Source organism: Microcaecilia unicolor, chromosome 4 (genome assembly GCF_901765095.1).
Source record: "Microcaecilia unicolor chromosome 4, aMicUni1.1, whole genome shotgun sequence".
Classification (NCBI taxonomy): Eukaryota; Metazoa; Chordata; class Amphibia; order Gymnophiona; family Siphonopidae; genus Microcaecilia; species Microcaecilia unicolor.
In genome coordinates, this window is record NC_044034.1 from 213480106 (window position 1) to 213502523 (window position 22418).

Consider the following 22418-nt stretch of genomic DNA (forward strand, 5'->3'; position numbering starts at 1 on the left):
CGTCGAGAGCGGCAGAGGGGGTCGAAGTTCCCCGAGGTCCCGGTTGCTGCGTTGGAAATTGCAGAGTCGTCTGCCGGAGCGCCGAGGGTGTCCCAGGAGCCGAGGAATGCTCCCTAACTTTCCCCCTCCGTTTCCCCATCGAGGAGGGCACAGAAACAGCGAAAACAGCAGAAGGAACTGCAAAGGACCTCAGCAGCAAACTCAGGTGCGTCCGGTCAGAGCGCCATCTTGGAACCCCTAAAGTTGTTTTTTTTGGGTGGAAGGAGGTTAGTGACCACTGGGGGAGTCAGGGGTGGTCATTCCCGATTCACTCCGGTGGCCATCTGGTCATTTAGGGCACTTTTTTGGGACTTGTTCATGAAGGGTCCAAAAAAAGTTACCCAAATTCACGCTAAAAACGCCTTTCTTTTTTCAATTATCGGCCGAGGATGCTCATCTCTCCTCGGCCAATAAACACACCCCAGTCCCAACCTTCACCATGCCTCTGACACGCCCCCATCAACTTTGCCCATTTCCGCGACAGATTGCAATTGAAGACGCCCAAAATTGGCTTTCGATTATACCGATTTGGGTGCCCACGGGAGAAAGACACCCATCTCCCGATTTGGGTCGAAATCTGGGCGCCCATCACTTTCGAAAATAAGGCGGAAAATGTATTTATTTTCAAAACTTCTATTCCGCACTATCTTTGGGATTCTAAGTGGATTACAGCAACATTCACAATCTAATACATAAATGATTCATAACAAAATATACAATACAGTGACCAACAGATTCATAATTTAAGATTCACTGAGTCAATTTTTAAACATTAAACATGCAAACTGAAAGCCTGACCAAATAAAAAGGTCTTTAAAGAAACTTTAAAATCTTTCATGCCCCTTATGAGTGGATATTCAATGGTTTTTTTTTTCCACATTTTGAGTCCCATTACATAGAATATTGACAATCGATTCTCTTTAAGGTATATCATATAAAAAGAAGGCACATCCAATAAATAAGAAGCTGCTGACTGCAGAGTATGTGAGGGTTGATGCAAATGTAAAGTAGATGATACAACTAGAGAAATCTATTAATCATAACCTTGAACACCAACAATAATATCTTGTAATATATCTGAAATTCTATTGGCAACCAATGTAATGCCATTAAAACAGGTGCAATAAGTTCTCATCGAGAATGTCCACTAATCAACCTGTGCAAATGATGGAAACCATGAGGGAGAAGGGAGGTAGGAAAGGAGAGGTATGCATGGGGGAGGAGAAAGATGGGATGATGGAGAGAGGGAGGGAAGGAAGGAGAGAGCTGCCAGAAACCATGAGGGGAACAAAAGAAGGAAGGAGACATACTGAAGACCATGGGGAAAGGAAAGGAAAGAGAGAGATGCTGGACACCGAGAGAGAGAAAGGAAGGAGAAACATGCTGGACACCATGAGGAGGGGGAAGGGGAGGTAGAGAAGAAGAGAGGTGCTGAAGATGGGGTGAAGGAGATGCTGGAGAACATGCAGGGAGGAAGGCATGAGAGACATGTTGGTGGCCATGGAGGGGGGAGGAGGAAAGGAGAGAGATGATGAAAAGGGGTGAGGGAGGGAAGGAAGGAGAGACATGCTAGAGACCAATGGTGAGGAGTCAGGAGACACATCCTGGAGACAATGGGGAGGAGGAGAGAGGGAAGGAGTGAGATGCTGAAGAGGGGCTGAGGGAGTAGGCAAAGAGAAAAGCCCTACAGGCCAGGGGAGGGGTAGAGAGGGAGGGGAAGAGAAAGATGCTGCATGCCATGGGGAAGGGGGGGCAGAGCTTGAGTACCCCCAAATAAAAAGACATTTTGCTGCCCCTGAAAGTACCTACTTTCCTTTATTTATTTATTTATTTATTGCATTTGTATCCCACATTTTCCCACCTCTTTGAAGGCTCAATGTGGCTTACAATACATCAAGAAAGGTTTATATATTAGAAAATCTGACAGTTTAGTAAGGCAAGGCTTTCCTTTACTGAATGCATATAAGCTCTGCCCCATTATCTATGTTTACTAGGGATGAGCAGAAAAAAACATGACATTTTATGTTTTATTTATTCATTTGATAACAGTATGCACTGTTTATGGAGATTGCACATTCTGTCCTGATAATGTATGCATCACACATGCACACACTATCACATAAGAGTCCACTCTTTCCAAAAGAGTGAGCCCTCTTTGCAAATAATGTGCACTCAATGACATGGCCCCTGGAACGAAAATGAAGACTAAACCAAACCAATGCTGCAAATGATACCGGAAATGAAATGAAACAAATGTTTTGGGGCTATCCAACCCCTGTGAGATGGTCAGGAATTTTGCCCTTCAGAATGCTTTCTACCATTTTGCCCTGCATTGACATCAGGCTAACCTACAAGGGTTCTGTTTTTCTCAGGAATAGCACAGTTACCATGTATTTTTCAACATATTCAAGGGTGGGTGGGAAGATGAAGGGTTTCTAGAAAAATCTTGCTGCCTACTCACTTCCTGAACACTAGGCACAAAACGTTTTTGAGTGATTACAGAGCTTCCAACACGAGACTATTTTGCATCACTTGCCATTCTCTACATTGCCAGCCACCTGCAACCCGGAAAAGGCTAATGAGATAATTTTAAATATTAGCAAGAAAAACTGAGAGAATGTGGACCCTGGCAATCTGATGCAAGTGCTGAATAAACAAGAATGTGAAATTACGAAATAGTTCCACAGAACCCAATGAGTTTTGCACGTACTGCATGTGCAAATTATTGTGGCCAGTGTGGTAAAGGCAAGGGCACTGGCTTGCATCTATTCTGTATTTACTGAACAGGGCAATCAGTTAATGCACCACAGGCTCTGTGTTATATGCTATGCCAGATAGCATGGGATCACTACATGTAACATGATACAGGTCCACCATAAATAAATAATGAGCTCTGAAGTGCCCCCCCCCCCCCCCCCCCCCCGTCAATCACTCCCCATGATCCAGTCTCACTGATGCTACTTCACACTTAGCTTGGGGGTGTCTAAGTTTGAAGGAGTAGCCTAATGGTTAGTGCACTGGGCCTTGATCCTGGCAGCCAGGGTTTCAATTCCCACTGTAGCTCATTGTGACCATTGGCAAGTCACTTAACCCTCCATTGCTCCAGGTATAAAAACTTAGATTGTGAGCCCTGTAGAGACAGAGAAAGTGCCTGCATATAATGTGTACAGCACTGCATATGTCTAGTATCATTTATCATTTATGTATTTACTATACCGTTTCAAATTGCATTCACAAAACAGAATGGTTTACATCATAATATAAAATCTTATATTAAAAAAACATATAAGAAATCCATCAATTAATAGAAAAGCACAGCAAAACTAAAAGAACATTCTAAAAATAACAACATCATTGAGCAAGGAAAACCATTCATAACAGACTACATAAGCAAACATATTATGTTACTGTATATTCATTCTGCATATTTTCTCACTTTTAACTCAGATTATTTTCAAACGTATTCTGAAACAGATATGTTTTCAGAAGTTTACGAAACCGAATATAGGACTCTTCCAATCTTATGATCTTAGGGAGACAGTTCCAATGAGAGGGGGCTAGAAAGAAGAAAGCTGAGTTTCTAGTTGATTCCCATCTAGCCTTTTGTGGTGATGGGATTACTAATCTACTGTCTGTAAGCGATCGAAGTGTTCATATAGGTGAGTATGGCAAGGTAAGGTTTGCTAAGTATGATGGAATCAATAAATGTAAAGCTTTATGTGTCAGGGCAAAAATTTTAAATTTTATTCTGGCTTCAACTGGAAGCCAGTGAATATGATATAACAGTGGTGTAATCCTATCATATTTTGAGGCCCTACAGATAATACGAGCTGCGGTATTCTGTATCATCTGTAACCGTTTTAAATTTGTCTTGGTAAGTCCTGCGTAGATGGTGTTGCAGTAATCCAAGCGTGTTGTAATATATGCATGTGTTAAAGTACATAATGAAGCTTTATCAACTGAATTTCTAATTGACCGCAGTTTTCGCAAGTGATAGAATGATTTCTTGACTACCTCAGATATTTGTTCATTAAATGATAATGCAGAGTCAATAATGACTCCTAAGTACCTAAAAGATTGCACCGTTGGTATCTGCTTATCCAAGAAGTAACAGTTTTATCTGGATTCAGTACTAAATGATGCCTTTTAAGCCAACTAGCCACCTCAGCAAGAAAGTTTTGAATTTGTGTTAATTCAATATTTAATGGTTTTACATAGTGAATCAGAAGAAAGTCATCAGCATACGAATAGAAACTAATACCAAAAGACTGAATGAGTAGAGTAAGAGGGCTAACATATATGTTGAATAAAGTTGGTGATAAAACCGATCCTTGTGGTACCCCACAAGACATCGGATATTCTTTTGAGATAGAACAATTTTGTACTACTTTAAATGACCGATTAGTAAGAAAAGAGGTGAACCAGTCATAGATCGTACCTGTAATACCAATTTCCTTCAAACGATTAAGTAACAAATTATGATCTATAAGATCAAATGCAGCTGATAGATCTAACGAAATAATTAATGCAATATAACCCTGCTCCAATCTAGAGTATATTTCACGTAAAACATAAGTTATAACTGTCTCTGTGCTGTGTCCTTTCCTAAAGACCGATTGTCTTGGATGTAGTATATTTTTAGTTTCTATGCAAATCTGTAGTTGATTAAACACAATAGTTTCTACTACTTTAGATAAAAATGAAAGATTAAACACCGGACAATAACTTCCAGGAGAAGATGGATCTAAGGAAGGCTTTTTTAAAAATAGGCTTTACCAAGGCCTTTTTTTTTTAAACTGTTGGCACTACCCCTTCTGTGAGACTTTTTATGATGATTAAATATAGATGAGCTTGTAGTTTTAATGATTAACTTTTCAGCCAATTTGATGGTATCGGATCTAGTGCACTGTATGTAGGTGAAATGTGAGACATTAGTTTTTGAAAAGATATTAATGATGGAATGTCAAATTGATACCGTACTCCTGATGAAGATGGATTTATAGTGGATGTCTCCTCTGCATCTGTAACTTTGTCGAACTGAGACCTTAAATTATCAATCTTTGATATAAAAAATTTCGCTAATATTTCTGATTCTATATATACTGTCTCTTTATTTGTACCTGGTTTAGATGTCAAATGTTTCATGATGCGAAATAACTGCTTTGACAAATTTGAAGTGTCCTGTATTTGTTTAGAGAAGTAACTTGTCTCTGCTATCTTTAACTGTATAATGTAATAACGTTGGCATTGTTTACATTTATCCTTTAACTCTGTTGTTTTCCCTTTACACCATAATTGTTCAGCTCTACGCAGTTGCTGTTTACATAATTTTAAACCAGGATGATACCATGGTTGAGATGTGTTCATCCTTAGTTTCACTGTTTTCACAGGGGCAATATTATCAAGTGCCACTGAAAGAACCTGATTCCAAGTAGTAATTTGTTCTTCTACGGCTAAGTCAGGAACGTTTTCTGGGAATCTTTCTGAAATTGAGGGCAGAGTAGCAGGATCTATCTTTTGTAATCTTTTGTTTGAATGGTATTTAAGGTAGATCTCTGTATTGGTTTAGACAATATTAGATTAAAAAAAAGAAAAAAGTGATCTGACCAGTAGCACTATAGAAATGATTATTAGTAATAGTAGTAGCATTGAGTGTTTGGGAGTTTGATCAGGGGTGGGGGGCTGCTGGGTTTGCATGGGGATGGGAATTAGCATCAGGAGTGTCAGATTGGCCTTGGGAGGTAGGTTAGTGGCATCTGGGTTTTGGGGTCTGATTGGGGGAGTGGGCACTGGCTTTGGGGAATGTCAGATTAGCATTGAGGGGTGAGAGCATACTGTGCTACCTAACTTCCAGTAGCTCAACTTCACTATCAGCAGTTGTGATGGCTAGCATGGGGTATAACCCCTGTTCTAGCTGTCGTGGAGGGGCATAATCGAACGGGGCACCCAAGTTTTCCTGAGGGCGTCCTCGCAGGACGTCCCCGCGAAGGGGCGGGGAGACCCGTTTTATCAAAACAAGATGGGCGGCCATCTTTCGTTTCAATAATACGGTCGAACACGCCCAAATCTGAACATTTAGGTCGACCTTAGAGATGGTCGTCCCTAGAGATGGTCGTCCCCGATTTTCGGCGATAATGGAAACCGAGGACGCCCATCTCAGAAACGACCAAATCCAAGCCCTTTGGTCGTGGAGGAGCCAGCATTCGTAGTGCACTGGTCCCCCTGACATGCCAGGACACCAACCAGGCACCCTAGGGGGCACAGTGGTGGAATTCAGAAAAAGCTCCCAGGTGCATAGCTCCCTTACCATGTGTACTGAGCCCCCCAAAACCCACTCCCCACAACTGTACACCACTACCATAGCCCTTAGGGATGAAGGGGAGGCACCTAGATGTGGGTACAGTGGGTTTGTGGTGGGTTTGTGGTGGGTTTTGGAGGGCTCACATTTACCATCACAAGTTTAACAGGTAGGGGAGGGATGGGTCTGGGTCCGGCTGCCTGAAGTGCACTGCAGTACCCACTAAAACTGCTCCAGGGACCTGCATACTGCTGTCATGGAGCTGGGTATGATATTTGAGGCTTGCATAGAGGCTGGAAAAAATATTTTAAAAAATGCTTTTAGGGTGGGAGGGGGTTAGTGACCACTGGGGGAGTAGGGGGAGGTCATCCTCGATTCCCTCCTGTGGTCATCTGGTCATTTAGGGCACATTTTTGTGGCTTGGTCGTAAAAAAAAAAGGACCAAGTAAAGTCGGCCAAGTGTTCATCAGGGACACCCTTCTTTTTTCCATTATCGGCCGAAGATGCCCATCTCTTAAGCATGCCCCAGCCCCACCTTCGCTACGCTTCTGACACGTCCCCGGGAATTTTGGTCATACCCACGACGGAAAGCAGTTGAGGGCACCCAAAATCAGCTTTCAATTATGAGAGAAGGACGCCCATCTCTCGATTTGTGTCAAAAGATGGGCGCCCTTCTCTTTCGAAAATGAACCAAATAGCCAGCCACACTTTCACCCACCCATGCCGTACCCATCTCCTACCCACTTCTGTCTTAGGCAGTTAATGCAGGATTTTTACTACAAACCTGTGCTAATATCTACCACATGGCAAAACCTGTGTTAGCTGTTTAATGCAACTTAGTAAAAGGGCTGCTAAGTTACAGGCAAATAACACAAATAAGAAAGCTATCAGGCCCCGTACCAATAAAGCTTAAAACATTAATATTTCTTCAAAGCATAGGAAAAAAACTGTGTTAAAAAATTTCTCACGTCTGGAACATTCTTTTCTGCATTTCTTCTTTCAAAATTCCCCTCCTTTCATTTTTTTAAAATATCTTTGATTTCCTTGATCCTGCTAAATCTGAGCACCACCCTTCTCTCTACCCAGTGCCTGTTTAACATCATTGGGTTTCTTTCCTTATCCTTGCTGTTTGGGTAATAGAAGCAGGTGACTCATAAGGCTGATGAGGCATAATTATGAGTTGGAATATATGGAATCTGATAGATTTTCTGTCAATGGGGTCATAAGTATTGCCACACTGGGCCAGACCAAAGGTCCATCAAGCCCAGTATCCTGTTCCCAACAGTGGCCAATCCAGGTCACAAATACCTGGCAAGATCCCAGAAAAGCTCAATACATTTTATGATGCTTATCCCAGAAATAAGCAGTTAATTTACCCAAGTCAATTTAATAATGGTCTATGGACGTTTCCTTTAGGAAGCCGTCCAGACCCTTTTAAAACCCCGCTAAGCTAACCACCTTTACCACATTCACTGGCAACAAATTGCAGCATTTAATTACACGTTGAATGAAGAAACATTTTCTCCGATTCGTATTAAATTTACTCCTTTGTAACTTCATCGCATGCCCCCTAGTCCTAGTATTTTTGGAAAGAGTAAACAAATGATTCACATCTACCCTACCCATTCCACATCACTCATTATTTTATAGACCTCTATCATATCTCCCCTCAGCCATTTCTTCTCCAAGCTGAAGAGCCCTAGACGCTTCAGCCTTTCCTCATAGGGAAGTCGTCCCATCCCTTGTATCATTTTCTTCCCCCTTCTCTGTACCTTTTCTAATTCTACTAAATCTTTTTTGAGATGTGGTGACCAGAATTGAACACAATATTCGAGGTGTGGTTACACCATGGACCGATACAAAGGCATTATAACGTCCTCACTTTTGTTTTCCATTCCTTTCCTAATAATACCTAATTTTCTATTTGCTTTCTTAGCTGCCGCAGAACACTGAGCAGAGCATTTCAACGTATCATCAACGACGACGCTGAGATCCCTTTCTTGGTCAGTGACTCCTAACATGGAACCTTGCATTACGTAGCTATAGTTTGGGTCCTAAAAAAAAAGCCTATAAAAAAATTGAAAATGGTCTTATTTTATGGACATGCTAGATATGAGCTTGCATGGGAAAGTCCCATGTTAGGATGTACTAAAGGGGTCCTTTTACCAAGCTGCACTGAAAAATGGTCAGTGGTGGTGTCAGCGTGTGGGTTTTCCTCATGCTATGGCCACTTTTAGGGTCAGATTGGCAACCCCTAATCAGTTTAGTATTATTGGGAACAGACCTCTTTCCTTCCAGCATGCACTAGGGGATAGCTGTAGACCAAAGTGGCAATGCCTCTGCTTGTTTTTCCTTCTTCTTAGCCCCTTGAGCAGGAAGCTAAGGTTCCTGTGGGCTCCAAAGTGAGGTACCCACTTGCTGTACTTCTACTAGCTCCTTACAGACCACCTCTAAGAAGGAGGGATTCCTCCTAGCTGGATCCCCTCTGGGGGAGGAAGACAAGGCTCCTCCCAAAATCTCAGTTTTTATACTTCCCTTCAAATGCTCAAGCCTCAAGCCTCAGTCTTATTAGGCCACTGTGTCAGAATATACCTCCACCTATTCAGATCTGATTAGCAACTTTCTGGGGCAGGGGACTAGAATGTTATTCATGCAACTGCAAAGTAAAGCACATTTCGGCAGTGTCCTACACCATGAAATATTGTTCCTGCTTAGCAAGCATCAGTATCTCACCCATCCAATCTCCCTCCATCCCATGTTATACTGTTCCTTTTCATTTCTTTTTATCTATCTATCTATCTATCTATCTATCTATCTATCTATCTATCTATCTATCTATCTATCTATCTATCTAGGTCTTTGTCTTCATGTGTGCCTTTCCTCTTGTATCTGTGTGACAGTGTCTCTTTTTCCCTCCGTTTTCTGTGTGTCTCCACCCCTCTAGGTGTGTGTTTCTATGTCCTTCTCTGCTGGGGACAGTGTCATATAAACAGTTTCCCTTTGAAAATGTGGGCCAGTTAAGTCCACAGCTGCAAGGCTCCCTGTGGACTTTGCACCTGCTTTGCTGCAAACACAAAGTAGGCTACCAAAGTACAAGAAGGGATTTCAGAATCAAATCCCCATATGTACTTTGCCTCTCCTGCCCCATTTCTTTCCATTGCAGCTAAAAGTACACAGCTATAAAACCATTTGAATTTTTTTATCCTAAAAGAGTTAACTTTTGTAAAGAAGGCACTAACATTCACACGTCAAATAGGCATGTAAGTTATTAGAATAGCGTCATAGACATCTGCGTATGCACTATTCTGTAAATACACGCATACCTTATTTAGTCGCACATCAGTGGAGTCTGAGCAAAGTGTGGGTGGGGCACAAACATGCATAGTTTATAGAATATTATATATTTCATATGTATCTCTGGCAACTAGGTGGGAGCATTTACACCAGCACTATGGCTGACATACAGGGATGGCCTGACCATTAGGCCATCTGAGGCAGGGGCCTCAGGTAGCACTCTTTTGGCTGCGGCATCTCCCCCCCCCCCCCCTTCCTTCCTCCACCCTGTTCCACGACTTTACCTTCTTTTTACATTTTTTAAAAGTCGGTGGTGGCAGTGATTCCCATAAGCTACTGTACCGCCAGCACCCGCCTCTTCCCTTCACTGCAGCTGCCTCTCTGATGTAACTTCCTGTTTCCTCAGAGGCAGCCGTAGTAGACAAGAGGCGGGTGCTGGCAGCAGGGCAGTGTATGGCAATCACTGCTGCCGTAGACTTTTAAAAAATGTAAAAAGAAGGTAAAATCGAGGAACAGGGTGGAGGAAGGAAGGGGAGATGCCAGAGCCTGGGGGAGGGGGTCATCTCAGCCCTGCCTCAGGCAGCAACTTGCCTTGGGTCACCCCTACTGACATAAGTAATCACACCTATCCAGATATGTAGGTACTGGACAGTGGAGGAGTGGCCTAGTGGTTAGGGTGGTGGACTTTGGTCTTGAGGAACTGAGTTCAATTCCCACTTCAGGGACAGGCAGCTCCTTGTTACTCTGGGCAAGTCACTTAACCCTCCATTGCCACATTGAGCCTGCCATGAGTGGGAAAGTGCAGAGTACAAATGTAACAAAAAAAATATTCAAAACAATTTAACTGGCCAGAAGCAGCTGCTAACTGGTTAAATCCACTAATTTTCAGTGCCACTTAATCAATTATCGCAAATGAAAATTACTGATTAGCATTTAAATGAAAGCTGGCCTTTTTTGTGGTGTGGAGTTGGCACTTGGTTAAATGTTGATATTCAGTACTTAACCAACCAGGGTAACTGCATAAATCACAGCCCTATTTTTATGAGCAACCCATAGCCAGTTAAGTTCTGAATATAGACTTAAATGGCCATGTGTTAGCCAGCTCCACATAAACTGGATATTCAATGCAAAAGACTGGACATGGCTTGGCACTGAATATCCGAGAATAATACCAGTGGCAGTGAGCATTTTACTGATTGCCATCAGCTGAATATTGAACTCGTAAATACCCAATTACTCTAGTATTATAAAAGGGAAAGTAGACACCTACGTTTCTTTAGAGAATAGGCTCCTTTTACGTGCCCTCTAGGTGTTTAAATGTAGATACCCTTATAGAATTGCCCTCTAAAGCAATAAAACACTTAAATCTTTCTAGATTTATATCTGTATTCTCACTCTCTAGCCTTCAGTCTTATTCCTTGTGGTAGTAAATCTCAATCTTTGAGATGGTCCACCCTCGGTATTTCTGCCATTGTAAAGAAACGTTTTCTCCTAAACTCTGCTCAGGAACACTCACAAAAATTATTGATGAGCAAATCCCTGAAATACTCTACTGATCAGCACTCTCTCTTCAGTGTGAATTTCTTTGATTTGGTGACCACTCAATTACTAATTACTGTCCTCTACCTTGGAGAGCAACTATGGTCTTTTAAGTTTATGCATGTTTAAAGCTTTTTGGAAACCCAAGTGTACTACTAATACTGTCCACCCCAACCTAATATCTGGTCACCAAATCAAAGAAATTGATCAGATTTCTTTGGCACAAACCACACTGCCTTGGATTCTGCAACCTATTAGACTCGATACTATCATTTTTTATATATATAAACATGTCCATTAATTTTCCCAAAGTCAGACTATCTGGCCTATATTTGCAATTTCCTCTCTATTACCATTTTTATGAGGAAGGATGCCATTTGCTCTTCTCTGGTTCTCTAGAACTTCTCTGAGTTCCTTAACCAACTAGAACTTATTCCATCCAGCTCTGTAATTTTGTCTAATTTCACTGTGAGAAAATGGACAATCGGACTACATGAATCATTAGAACACAAAGTAAAACCTCTCCCTATCCTCCCCATTTTAAGATTCCTTGTGTAATTTAAGGTTCTGGCATTCAGCAGCAGCAGTGATCAGCATTTTGCTGACCATCATCAGCGCTACACCCAGATATTCAACGTCAAGTCATGTCTTTGTGGAGCTAGCTAACATAAAGCCAATTTAGTGCAATATTCAGCACCTAACCAGCTATGGGTTACCATGTAAAGGTAGAACTGACTTTTATGCAGTCTTATTTATGTGGTTAAGTTGGCTGGTTAAATTCTGAATATCAGCACTTAACTGGCCCAGAATGCCCCCAAAATAGCCAGTTTTGAGTTCAGCACTAACTGTTTTTTTTCAGTGACGCTAATTGTTTAAGTGCCACTGAAAATGACCAGTTAGCTTGAACAGTCAATTTAACTGGGTAGGATTCGTTTCTGGCCGGTTAAATCGTATTGAATGTCAACCCCTAAATGATGATCTTTTTTTCCTAACTTTTTCAACTAACTCCTATGAAAACTATATTGGTTTTCATTCCCTCTTACTTTTTTTGCCCTTGGTACAAGAAACTGGAAAAGGAAGGCAGATAAATACCATATGGCCTATTCAGTCTGCCCATCCATGCCATCTACTATCCCTTCCTCTCCCTTAGAGATCCTATATATTCATCCCAAGCTTTCTTCAATTCAGATATACTCTCTACCACCTTCTTTGGGAGGCTGTTCCATGCATTCACCACTCTCTCAGTGTGACTCTTAGAAAGATGAATTGGAAAGTAGCTGTAAGGTGACCACTCACCCTGATGAAGGATAAATGAAACATGTTTCATGTCAGCAGCTGGTACCTGTTTGCTGTTATTTGAAAGACATTTTTTTCCTAATTCAGTACTTTGAATATAAATCTAGCAAAAATATTTTTTTCAGAATGTTTTTGAGAATGAAGATTGAAATGTATAATGTTACAAAACTGTAAAAAAATATTTATGGACTCATGATGAGTCTTGGTATATGTTCTTTTGACATAAATTGAGTTCAAAGAATTGATCACCTTCTGATGGTCCCTCATACCTAGAGGTTTTAGTTTGCAGAGATATGTGTGATGCTGGGATATGATGTTGATTGACTAAGTTATCCCCCCACCAATAATATTGATATTATCTCTTGAAGGAGCTCTTTCACAAAAGGACAGTAGGTTTAGCACTGGCTTGGCATGTAGCAATTCTTACCTACTGTCGAGCTCATCCAGGAGCATGGTGGTAGTCCTGCCTTTGCTACATGCCATTTCTGGTGCTAGAAAATACATTTATATTTTCTAGCTCCAGTGGATGTGCCCGGTGGTAATCAGGCAGCACTGTGGGTTATCACTGGAGGCCTCACCACTTCCTAACTAGGAGGCAGTAAGGGCTCAAGCTGTAAATGGCCACATGGCTATTTTTTAAATTACTGCATGGCCATTAACTGGCTTTTTAAAAAAACGCCCTTTTACCGAAGGCTGTAAAAGTTGGCCTACCACACACCATGCCACTGCGGGCCACCTTTTACTGTCATTTGGTAAAAGGGCCCCTAAGTGATTTATTTTATAAAATACACACAATTGCTTATAATGTAAGCCTGTACATTTATATCTGCTCTTGAGCAGAAGTAAAGTTTGCACCTTCAATCTAGGCATGATTTCTTCAGGATTTGTGCTACTATTTTTATAAAAACACATAGGTGTCATTTTCAAAGCACATAGATGTTTCACAATACCCCCAAAAGGTCTTTCTGCCAAAAAAAACATCAAAAGAGCAATTTTGGAAAGCAGAAAAAAAAAAGTCCAACACTGCAGTTCATCCAAATAGCAAGTGGCTGTGTTGGGGGCAGGTAGGAGATGTGTTTTGGGTAGGACTAGGGAGGACCTAAAAACAGGACATCTAACAGTAATAATCATACAGGAAGAAATGTCCTAGATTTAGCATGTCCTAAATTAGACCTGCTTCAATCACGTCCAGGGTGGAAAAAAAAAAAGGTGCTCTGATTGAGCAGCTGACCATTGCAGGGATTAAGACATAACCCCTCTGTAATTCCCAAGTGATTACTATCCCCCTCCTTCTCCCCTGAAAGTGAAACTGGAAAAGAAAATCAAGCTGTATGACAGCCTCAGGTATTACAGGCATTCTGACCAAAGCAGGAAGCAAGTGTGAGGATTAGTTTAGTGGTTATTGCAGTGGACTTCGAACCAAGGAACACATTAACTCATTTTTTAAAATTGTGAGCCTACTAGAAATAGAATTATACCTACCATACCTAAATATATAAGCCACATGCAAGTCTGAAGGTTATTGAAGCGGTGTACGGTCAGGCAGGGGCGGCCCAAGGCAATCTGCCGCCCCAGGCAAAGGATGAGATAAAGCCCCCCGGCTTCCTGGCCTATGCCTCCCACCCCCCGAGTTCAACATCTCTGCTTTCACATTCTCTTTCTCCCCCAACTCCACATGGTTTGGTTTCTCCTCCTTTCCTTTCTCAATCTCCTTCCCCGTCTTCTTTCTTTTGTTTTTCAAAAGGCGACGGCGGCGGCAGTGATTCCCATGTGCTGCCCTGCCAATGGCACCAGTTTCTTCTATGTATTGTGGTCCACCTCTGAGGAAACAGGAAGTTACGTCAGACAGGTGGCCGCAGTACAGAGAAGAAGCTGGTGCCAGTGGCAGGCCAATGTATGGGAATCACTGCTGCCGATGACTTTTTGAAAACAAAAAAAAGAATGTAGACTTGGGGAAGGGGGTTGAGAAAGGAATGGGGAAGAAGCCAGACTGTGGCCGGTGTGGGGAGTGAAAAGGAGCAAGATGCTGCTCCATGAAGTGGCACCTGATTAGGATTACCATACGTCCGGTTTTAACTGGACATGTCCTCTTTTTGAGGACACTGCGGGACATCTGGGCGGGTATTGCCAGCCTGCCTGTTTGAGTTTGTGGACAGACAGGCAGGCTGGTGGGTGGATGGGCAGGCGGGACTCAGGGTGTCCTATCCTCCCCTCCCCTCCTTTACCTTATTATCATGCCCTAGTGGTCTAGTGCCCCTTCATAGCAGGAAGGAGCCCCCTCTTTCCTGCTTGGCGCAGTTGCAGACCCGTCTTGCTCTCGGCACAGCTTCAAAATGGCTGCCGACAGTTCAAGTGGCAGCCTCACAAGACAGAAAGCAGCAAAATTAAGCTACTCTCAATATCCAGTATAATTTTTGCATTTAACACTACAGAATATTTATTTATTGGGATTTATTAACCACCTTTATGAAGATATTCACCCATACTTACAGTATAACTTTAAACAGATGGCTTATTGAGTTAAGGTCATAAGCTAGCCTGTTGCTAAATATCGACCCACATACTTTTAAATATTAACCTTTGTTTTGTATACTTATATCTAATGAGGGGATTTCTAAAAGCCATTTTCTCGAAAAATGATAATTTTCCTAACTATATAGGTTATTTGAAAATTTCCCTCCTTACCTCCGGTAAAAGTGCATGCTGCTGGTTCTTTCCACTTCTATGACTGTCAGGTGCTATAATTTTGAACTGATTGCAGCCATTCTTTCCTCACAAGTTGCCCCCCTAGGTGTCCACTAAGTCTGCCTAGGCAGGGACTAGGGTGACAAGGCTTCCACGTATTACAGTCAGAACTAGGATGCTGATACATGCTTCTTAATGTATATACTTTCTGATGGAGCAGATTCGCTAGGAATAAAGTAGCATAGAAAATGTAGCCCCTTTATAGATGTTGGGTTTGTAAATTCAGCCTTCCTGTCTTCTTCCTGAAAGTCATATATCTTCCTATGTTTGTAGAGTGCATATAAGATAGAAGCTGTGGTACTTTTAAACACTGAGATGATCATGGAATATCTGCAGGCATCACACTAAGGGCTCATTTCGCTAAGCTGCAGGAAGCAGTAAAAACTAGCGCGCATTCACCACAACTTAAAAAGGTTTACTGCACTACCCATGCAGTAAAAAATATTTTCTGTTTTTGTGCAGAGGGGAGTGTCTGGGGCAGAGATAGGGTGTTCCAGTGCTAATCAGTTAGCACACCCACATTGCTATGCACTAACTGATTAGGGCAGGATTACCAAGGAAGCCCTTACTGCCTACAAAATAGTTGTTATTAAGTGCTCCTGTGATATTTTTTTTTATGGCCACATGTTAATGGCAACATTAGCGCATGGTCATTAATTGAAAAAAAAAAAGAAAATTGTCCATTTTCTGGCTGTGGTAAAAATAGCCTTAGTGTGTGGGAACATAAGAACAGACATACTGGGTCGGACCAATTGTTCATCTAGTCCAGTATCCTGCTTCTAACAGCACCCAATCCAGGTCACAAGTACCTGAGAGAAACCCAAATAGTAGCAACATTCCATGCTACCAATCCCAGGGTAAGCAGTGGCTTCCCCCATGTCTATCTCAATAAAAGCTATGGACTTTTCCTCCAGGAACTTGTCCAAACCTTTTTTAAACCAGATACACTAACTACTCTTACCACATCCTCAAGCAGTGAGCTCCAGAGCGTACTATTCTTTGAGCAAAGAAACATGTCCTCCTATTTATTTTAAAAGAATTTGAAACAGTGAAAAATCTACTCACTTTTACCCATTCTACACCACTCAAAATTTTGTAGACCTCAATTATATCCCCTCTCAGCCATCTCTTTTCCAAGTTGAAGAGCCTTAAACTCTTTAGCCTTTCCTCATGAGAGGCGTTCCACCCCCTTTATCATTTTGATCGCTCTTCTTTGAACATTTTCTAATTCCGCTATATCTTTTTTGAGATACAGTGACCAAAACTGAATGCAATGCTCAAGGTGAGGTCACACCATGGAGCGATACAGAGGCATAGTATTCTTGGTCTTATTTACCATCCCTTTCCTAATAATTCCTAGCATCCTGTTCACTTTTTTGGCTGCTACCGCACACTAGACAGAAAATTTCAGGCATTGTTTACAACAACAACTAGATATTTTTCTTGGGTGCTTACTCCAAAGGTGGACCCGAGCATGAAGTAACTATGATTTGGATTATGCTTCCCAATGTGCATCACATTAAATTTCATCTGCCATTTGGATGCCCAGTATTCCAGTTTCCTAGGGTCTTCCTGACATTTTTCACAGTCCATTTGTGTTTTGACAACTTTGAATAGTTTTATGTCACCTGCAAATTTAATCACCTCACTGGTCATTCTGATTTATAAATATGTAAATAGCACAGATCCCTGTGGCACTCCACCCTCCTCCATGGAAAAAAATGGCCATTTAACCTTACTCTCTATTTCCTATCCAATAACCAATTCTTAATCCACAGAAAAATATTACCTCCCATCCCATGACTTTTTAATTTTCTCAAGAGTCTCTCATGAGGACGTTTGTCAAAAGCTTTCTGAAAATCAAGATACACTACCAGGCTTATTTTCGAAAGAGAAGGACGCCCATCTTTTGACACAAATCAGAAGATGGGCGTCCTTCTCCCAGGGTCACCCAAATCGGCATAATCGAAAGCCAATTTTGGGCGTCCCCAACTGCTTTCCGTCGCGGGGACGACCAAAGTTCCAGGGGGCATGTCGGAGGCGTAACGAAGGCAGGATTTGGGCATGCCTAACACATGGGCATCCTTGACCCATAATGGAAAAAAAAAGGCGTCCCTGATGAGCATTTGGATGACTTTACCTGGTCCAGTTTTTCTTATGACCAAGGCACAAAAAGGTGCCCGAACTGACCAAATGACCACCGGAGGGAATTGGGGATGACCTCCCCTTACTCCCCCAGTCGTCACTAACCTCCTCCCACACTCAAAAAAGAACTTAAAAAATTTTTGTGTCAGCCTCTATGCCAGCCTCAAATGTCATACTTAGGTCCATCGCAGCAGTATGCAGGTCTGTGGAGCAGTTTTATTGGGTACTGCAGTGCACTTCAGGCAGGCGGACCCAGGCTCATCCCCCCCTACCTGTTACACTTGTGGTGGTAAATGTGAGCCCTCCAAAACCCACCACAAACCCACTATACCCACATCTAGGTGCCCCCCTTCACCCATAAGGGCTACGGTAGTGGTGTACAGTTGTGGGTAGTGGGTTTTGGGGAGTTTTAGGGGGCTCAGCACACAAGGTAAAGGAGCTATGTACCTGGGAACGTTTTCTGAATTCCACTGCAGTGCCCCCTAGGGTGCCCGGTTGGTATCCTGGCATGTCAGGGGGACCAGTGCACTACAAATGCTGGCTCCTCCCATGACCAAAGGGCTTGGATTTGGTCGTTTCTGAGAAGTGCGTCCTTAGTTTCCATTATCGCCAAAAATCAGAAACGACCAAGTCTAAGGACGACCATCTCTAGGGATGACCTAAATGTCAAGATTTGGGCATCCTCGACCGTATTATCAAAATGAAAGATGGACGCCCATCTTGTTTCGATAATACGGGTTTCCCCGCCCCTTCGCTGGGACGTCCTGCGAGGACGTCCTCAGGAAAACCTGGGCGCCCCTTTCGATTATGCCCCTCCACATCAACCAGCTTACTTTTAGCCACATGCTTATGAAGAAAATTGGTAAGGGAAGACTTCACTTGGCTGTACTCATACTAACTCTGTCTCATTAAGTCATGTTTGTCTATGGGGCTCATTTTTGAAAGAGAAAAACATTTAAAAAGTGGCATATAGCAGTATTTGGATGTTTTCCTTCTAAAACATTCAAATTATTATTTTCAAAATCTATTTTGCAGACCTCTATCTATGCATTTCATCTGCAGTGCATCCAAATCACAAGGGGGTGGGATTAGGACCCTCCTAAAACTTACACAATTTTCTGCCATAATGGAACAATACCAAAATGTCCAGAACTAAAACTATGATGTTTTGAGCTAGACCTGTTTTAATAATGACTAAGCCAAAAAAAAAAAAAAGTACTCTAAATGACCACTGGAAGAATAAAGGAATGACCCCTCCACCATGATGCAAAAGAAAAAGTACATACCAGCCTCTATGACAGCTTCAGATGTTATGGCCAGTCCTATTAAAGTAGCAAGCAGGTCCCTGGAGAAGCCTAGTGGTCCATGCAGTGCATTGTGGAGAAGGGGAACTAGACCTATAATCCACTCTAACTGTTACACTTGTGGTGGAAAGTGTCAGCCCCCTAAAACCCACCAAAAACCTACTATACCCACATACAGGCAACACATACAGCCATAAGGGCTATTGTAGTAGTATATAGTTGGGTACAGTATGTTTTTGGTGGGCTTTGGAGGGTTCCCTATACAATATAAAGAGGTAAGGGTGAGATGTGTACCTGGGAACTTTTATGTGAAGCCCACTGCAGTGCCCTCTAGGGTACCCCACTGGTCTGCTGGGATGTCTGTGTGGCCAGTCTACTAAGAATGCTGGCTCTACCTACATCATGGTGGCTTGATTTTCTGTTTTTCAATTGGACATTTTTTTTTTTTTCGAAAATGGTCTAAAAAGATTGATGCACCAAGCACAAAACATCTTGAAAATATCTAGCAAATGCCCATTTTGGAAACAAAAAGATAGACGTTTTTCAGTTTCAAAAATGGCCATGTTTACCACTTGGTTTTTGGACATTTTCAGTAAAACGTCCAAAGTTGGATTTAGTCTTCTTATCAAAAATGCCCTTCCACGTGCTCTGTAATTTTATTCTTTATAATAGTTTCCACTATTTTGCCCAGCACTGATGTCAGGCTTACCGGTCTGTAAAACCCACGTAAGGCACTTGGTAAAAGGATACTTAAATTTGCAAAAGGCACTGTTCTTTCTGGGTAAATCTCTCTTATCTGCACCCTTCTCCTCCACTGCGAACTCCAGACTCCGTTCCTTTTATCTTGCTGCACCTTATGCCTGGAATAGACTTCCTGAGCCGGTACGTCAAGCTCCATCTCTGGCCGTCTTCAAATCTAAGCTAAAAGCTCACCTTTTTGATGCTGCTTTTAACTCTTAACTCTTGTTCACTTGTTCAGAATCCTTATTTTATCATCCTCACTTTAATATTCCCTTATCTCTTGTTTGTCCTGTTTGTCTGTCCTAATTAGATTGTAAGCTCTGTTGAGCTTCATGTTCAAGTGTACAGCGCTGCGTACGTCTAGTAGCGCTATAGAAATGATAAGTAGTAGTAGTAGTAGCATAGTTATATATTTAGGTCAAGTGTAGGTAAACAAAGAAATTAGTCTGTCAAGGCCAAAAATTGCCTAGATTGAAGTGACTGCTTGGGGATGCATAAGGACAGCAAAAACAAACCATGCTGAAAAATGAATTGCAAATTTTCCAAGGATAAAACTATTCCCTCCTGCCTTGAAGATATGACAGCAAATTGTTAAATGAACATTTATCAGTTACATGTCCAATAAGACCATTATGTATCCAACTTGGTTTTGCTGAAGTGAAGTGGTGATAGTATTTTCAGCTAACAACACATTCTATAAGTTAATTACATTGTGTTAATCTCCTTTGCTTTAAAGACAGTAACATTTTCCTTGAACTGATGGTATGTTTGAAAGTTGCATACCACACACACCCAAAGTTCTTTGGTTTCTGCAATAGATATATTTGATATATTTCTCATTTCAGATGGCGCAACTCATATCCAGAATGGAATGCCACTCCCTCCCTTCTTACCACACTCTTATCTTTGTTCCAAGACTTGAAGAGGAAAATCCAGTTCAAGATACTCTTGTGCAGAGAGTTGTTTACACTGGGATCTCTTTCTATCTTTCCAACCTTTTGACACCTTCAACATCCTTTAGTGCTATGCATTCTCAGTATGAGAATCAACTGGGTCTCCCGTCTTCTTTTACCCATTGGTAGAACATATCAGACTCACACGTTTTCATACTTTGGTTCCCAATATCGGAACTCTCTTCCTCTTACATTTGAAGTGAATTTAATGATTCTCGCTTCATGGTTGCCCTAAACATGCATCTCTTTTTTCTGGTCTTCCTAGAATGTGGAGTGGGTCTGGATCAGATGGGCTTGTGAGAACAAGATTCCCTCTACTCTCTATCTTTCCTTATCTTCCCTTCTTTATCCCTTATCTATTCAGATTTTACAAATTTGTATTTTTGTTTCCTTTTCCTTTTTGTTCTTGAGAAATTTATATTTGTCAGGGTTACAAAGTGTATATCAAATGATGGAATAAACTAATTTTTTCAGTTCAAACTTTTTACTGAATCCCCCAAAATACACAATAACATCAATACAACTGGTACTAACCAAGGAAGCGTTTTTGTATATCTAATAGTGAATTAAAGAAAGAGAATTTCATCTTTGAGTAAGTATTTGTATAGACTGATCCAGTGGCTGCCACATCAAATGAGCAGAAGTTGTTTTAAAGCATAATTTGGTCCTGCAAAAATGTATATTCAGCAAAATAGCAATTTTCTTTCCATTTTGAAAGAATCATCTGGAGTATTAGAATGATCAATAGATCAAGTAACTTGATTTGCGAATCCATAAGGTCTGTATCCAAACCTTGTGATCTGAACACAACTATCCCCAATGTAATATGATCTCTTAAATGCAGTATTTTTTGTTTTATGGGCGATACTTCCATCCAGCATTCAGTTCCTTTTTCAAGAAATACTAAATGGGCACAAAAAACGCAAGCATATTTTCTGCCCTTATTTCTTTGAATGATTTATGATGGCTGCTCATTGTGAACAAGATGTTCTTACTAGAATAAGAGGGGCTCACAAGTAGGGGGCAACAACCTTCAACTCAATGATGCCATTAATATAGTTTCCAACATAAATATTTACTTATCTAAAAGTACTCAGTTTCTGATCCTCTCAAGCTACTGACATTAGCTGCACACTATCAAGAAAAGGTTCCACTTAGGTGATGGGCTGCATTTTAAAAGCTAACATAGCAAGTAGCAGTATGTTATGTTACATTACACTTAAAAAAGGACCAAAGAGGATCACAATAAAGAGTTGCAAAGCAGCTATAGATAATAACAGTTATTTACCAAATAAAATAAAAACCTAGTGTGAACCACACTGCCTATCCAACACAAGAGACCAATGGCTTCATGTCAAAATCTGCTTGCTGAAGTACAAGTTGAAATCCAGACCTCAAAGAAATCATACTTTACCTTTTTGGTCCGCCTGAGCCGCTGGGTCCTCTTAACAGGTCCCTTTCTTACTCAGGGTGAAAGTATTCTACTTCTAGAAACACTCTTCCAGGTCATCCCAAATAGGTCCAGGGGTTTCAGTTCTCCCCTCCAGGCCCTAATAGCCACTGGATCCAGTGTCCCCTCTCTTAGGGCTTCCCAAGTAGTTCAAACTCTTAGTGATTCTCGGTATATAAATGATAGTAACCCACTCCAATGCCATCCAGGACTGGGTCAGCCTGTCCCAGCCACCACACGTGTAGTCTCTACCCCGGACTACAACCACCACAGCAGGATCCTAGGAGTCTACCCTGAGTATGATGGAATGATCTAAAACCAAATGGTCCTCCTATAGTTAGAGGGTAACTTCTCTTCTTGAGGGGATGTATCAGGATGTCACTCTGTCATATATCATTAAACAGATACATGATAGCAAGCAATAAAAATACAGTAGGTGTTTTCTAAATAGATAGGTTTTTGTTTATGTCAGAAAAGGAAGAATACACTAATCTATCTTAAATCCATAGGAAAAGCAGACCACACTGAGCTATTTAGTTCTCTTTTATACCATACTCCTTTCAGAGAAGGAAAGAAAAGTAAACATGATTCTATAGCATGAGTGGAGCATAATC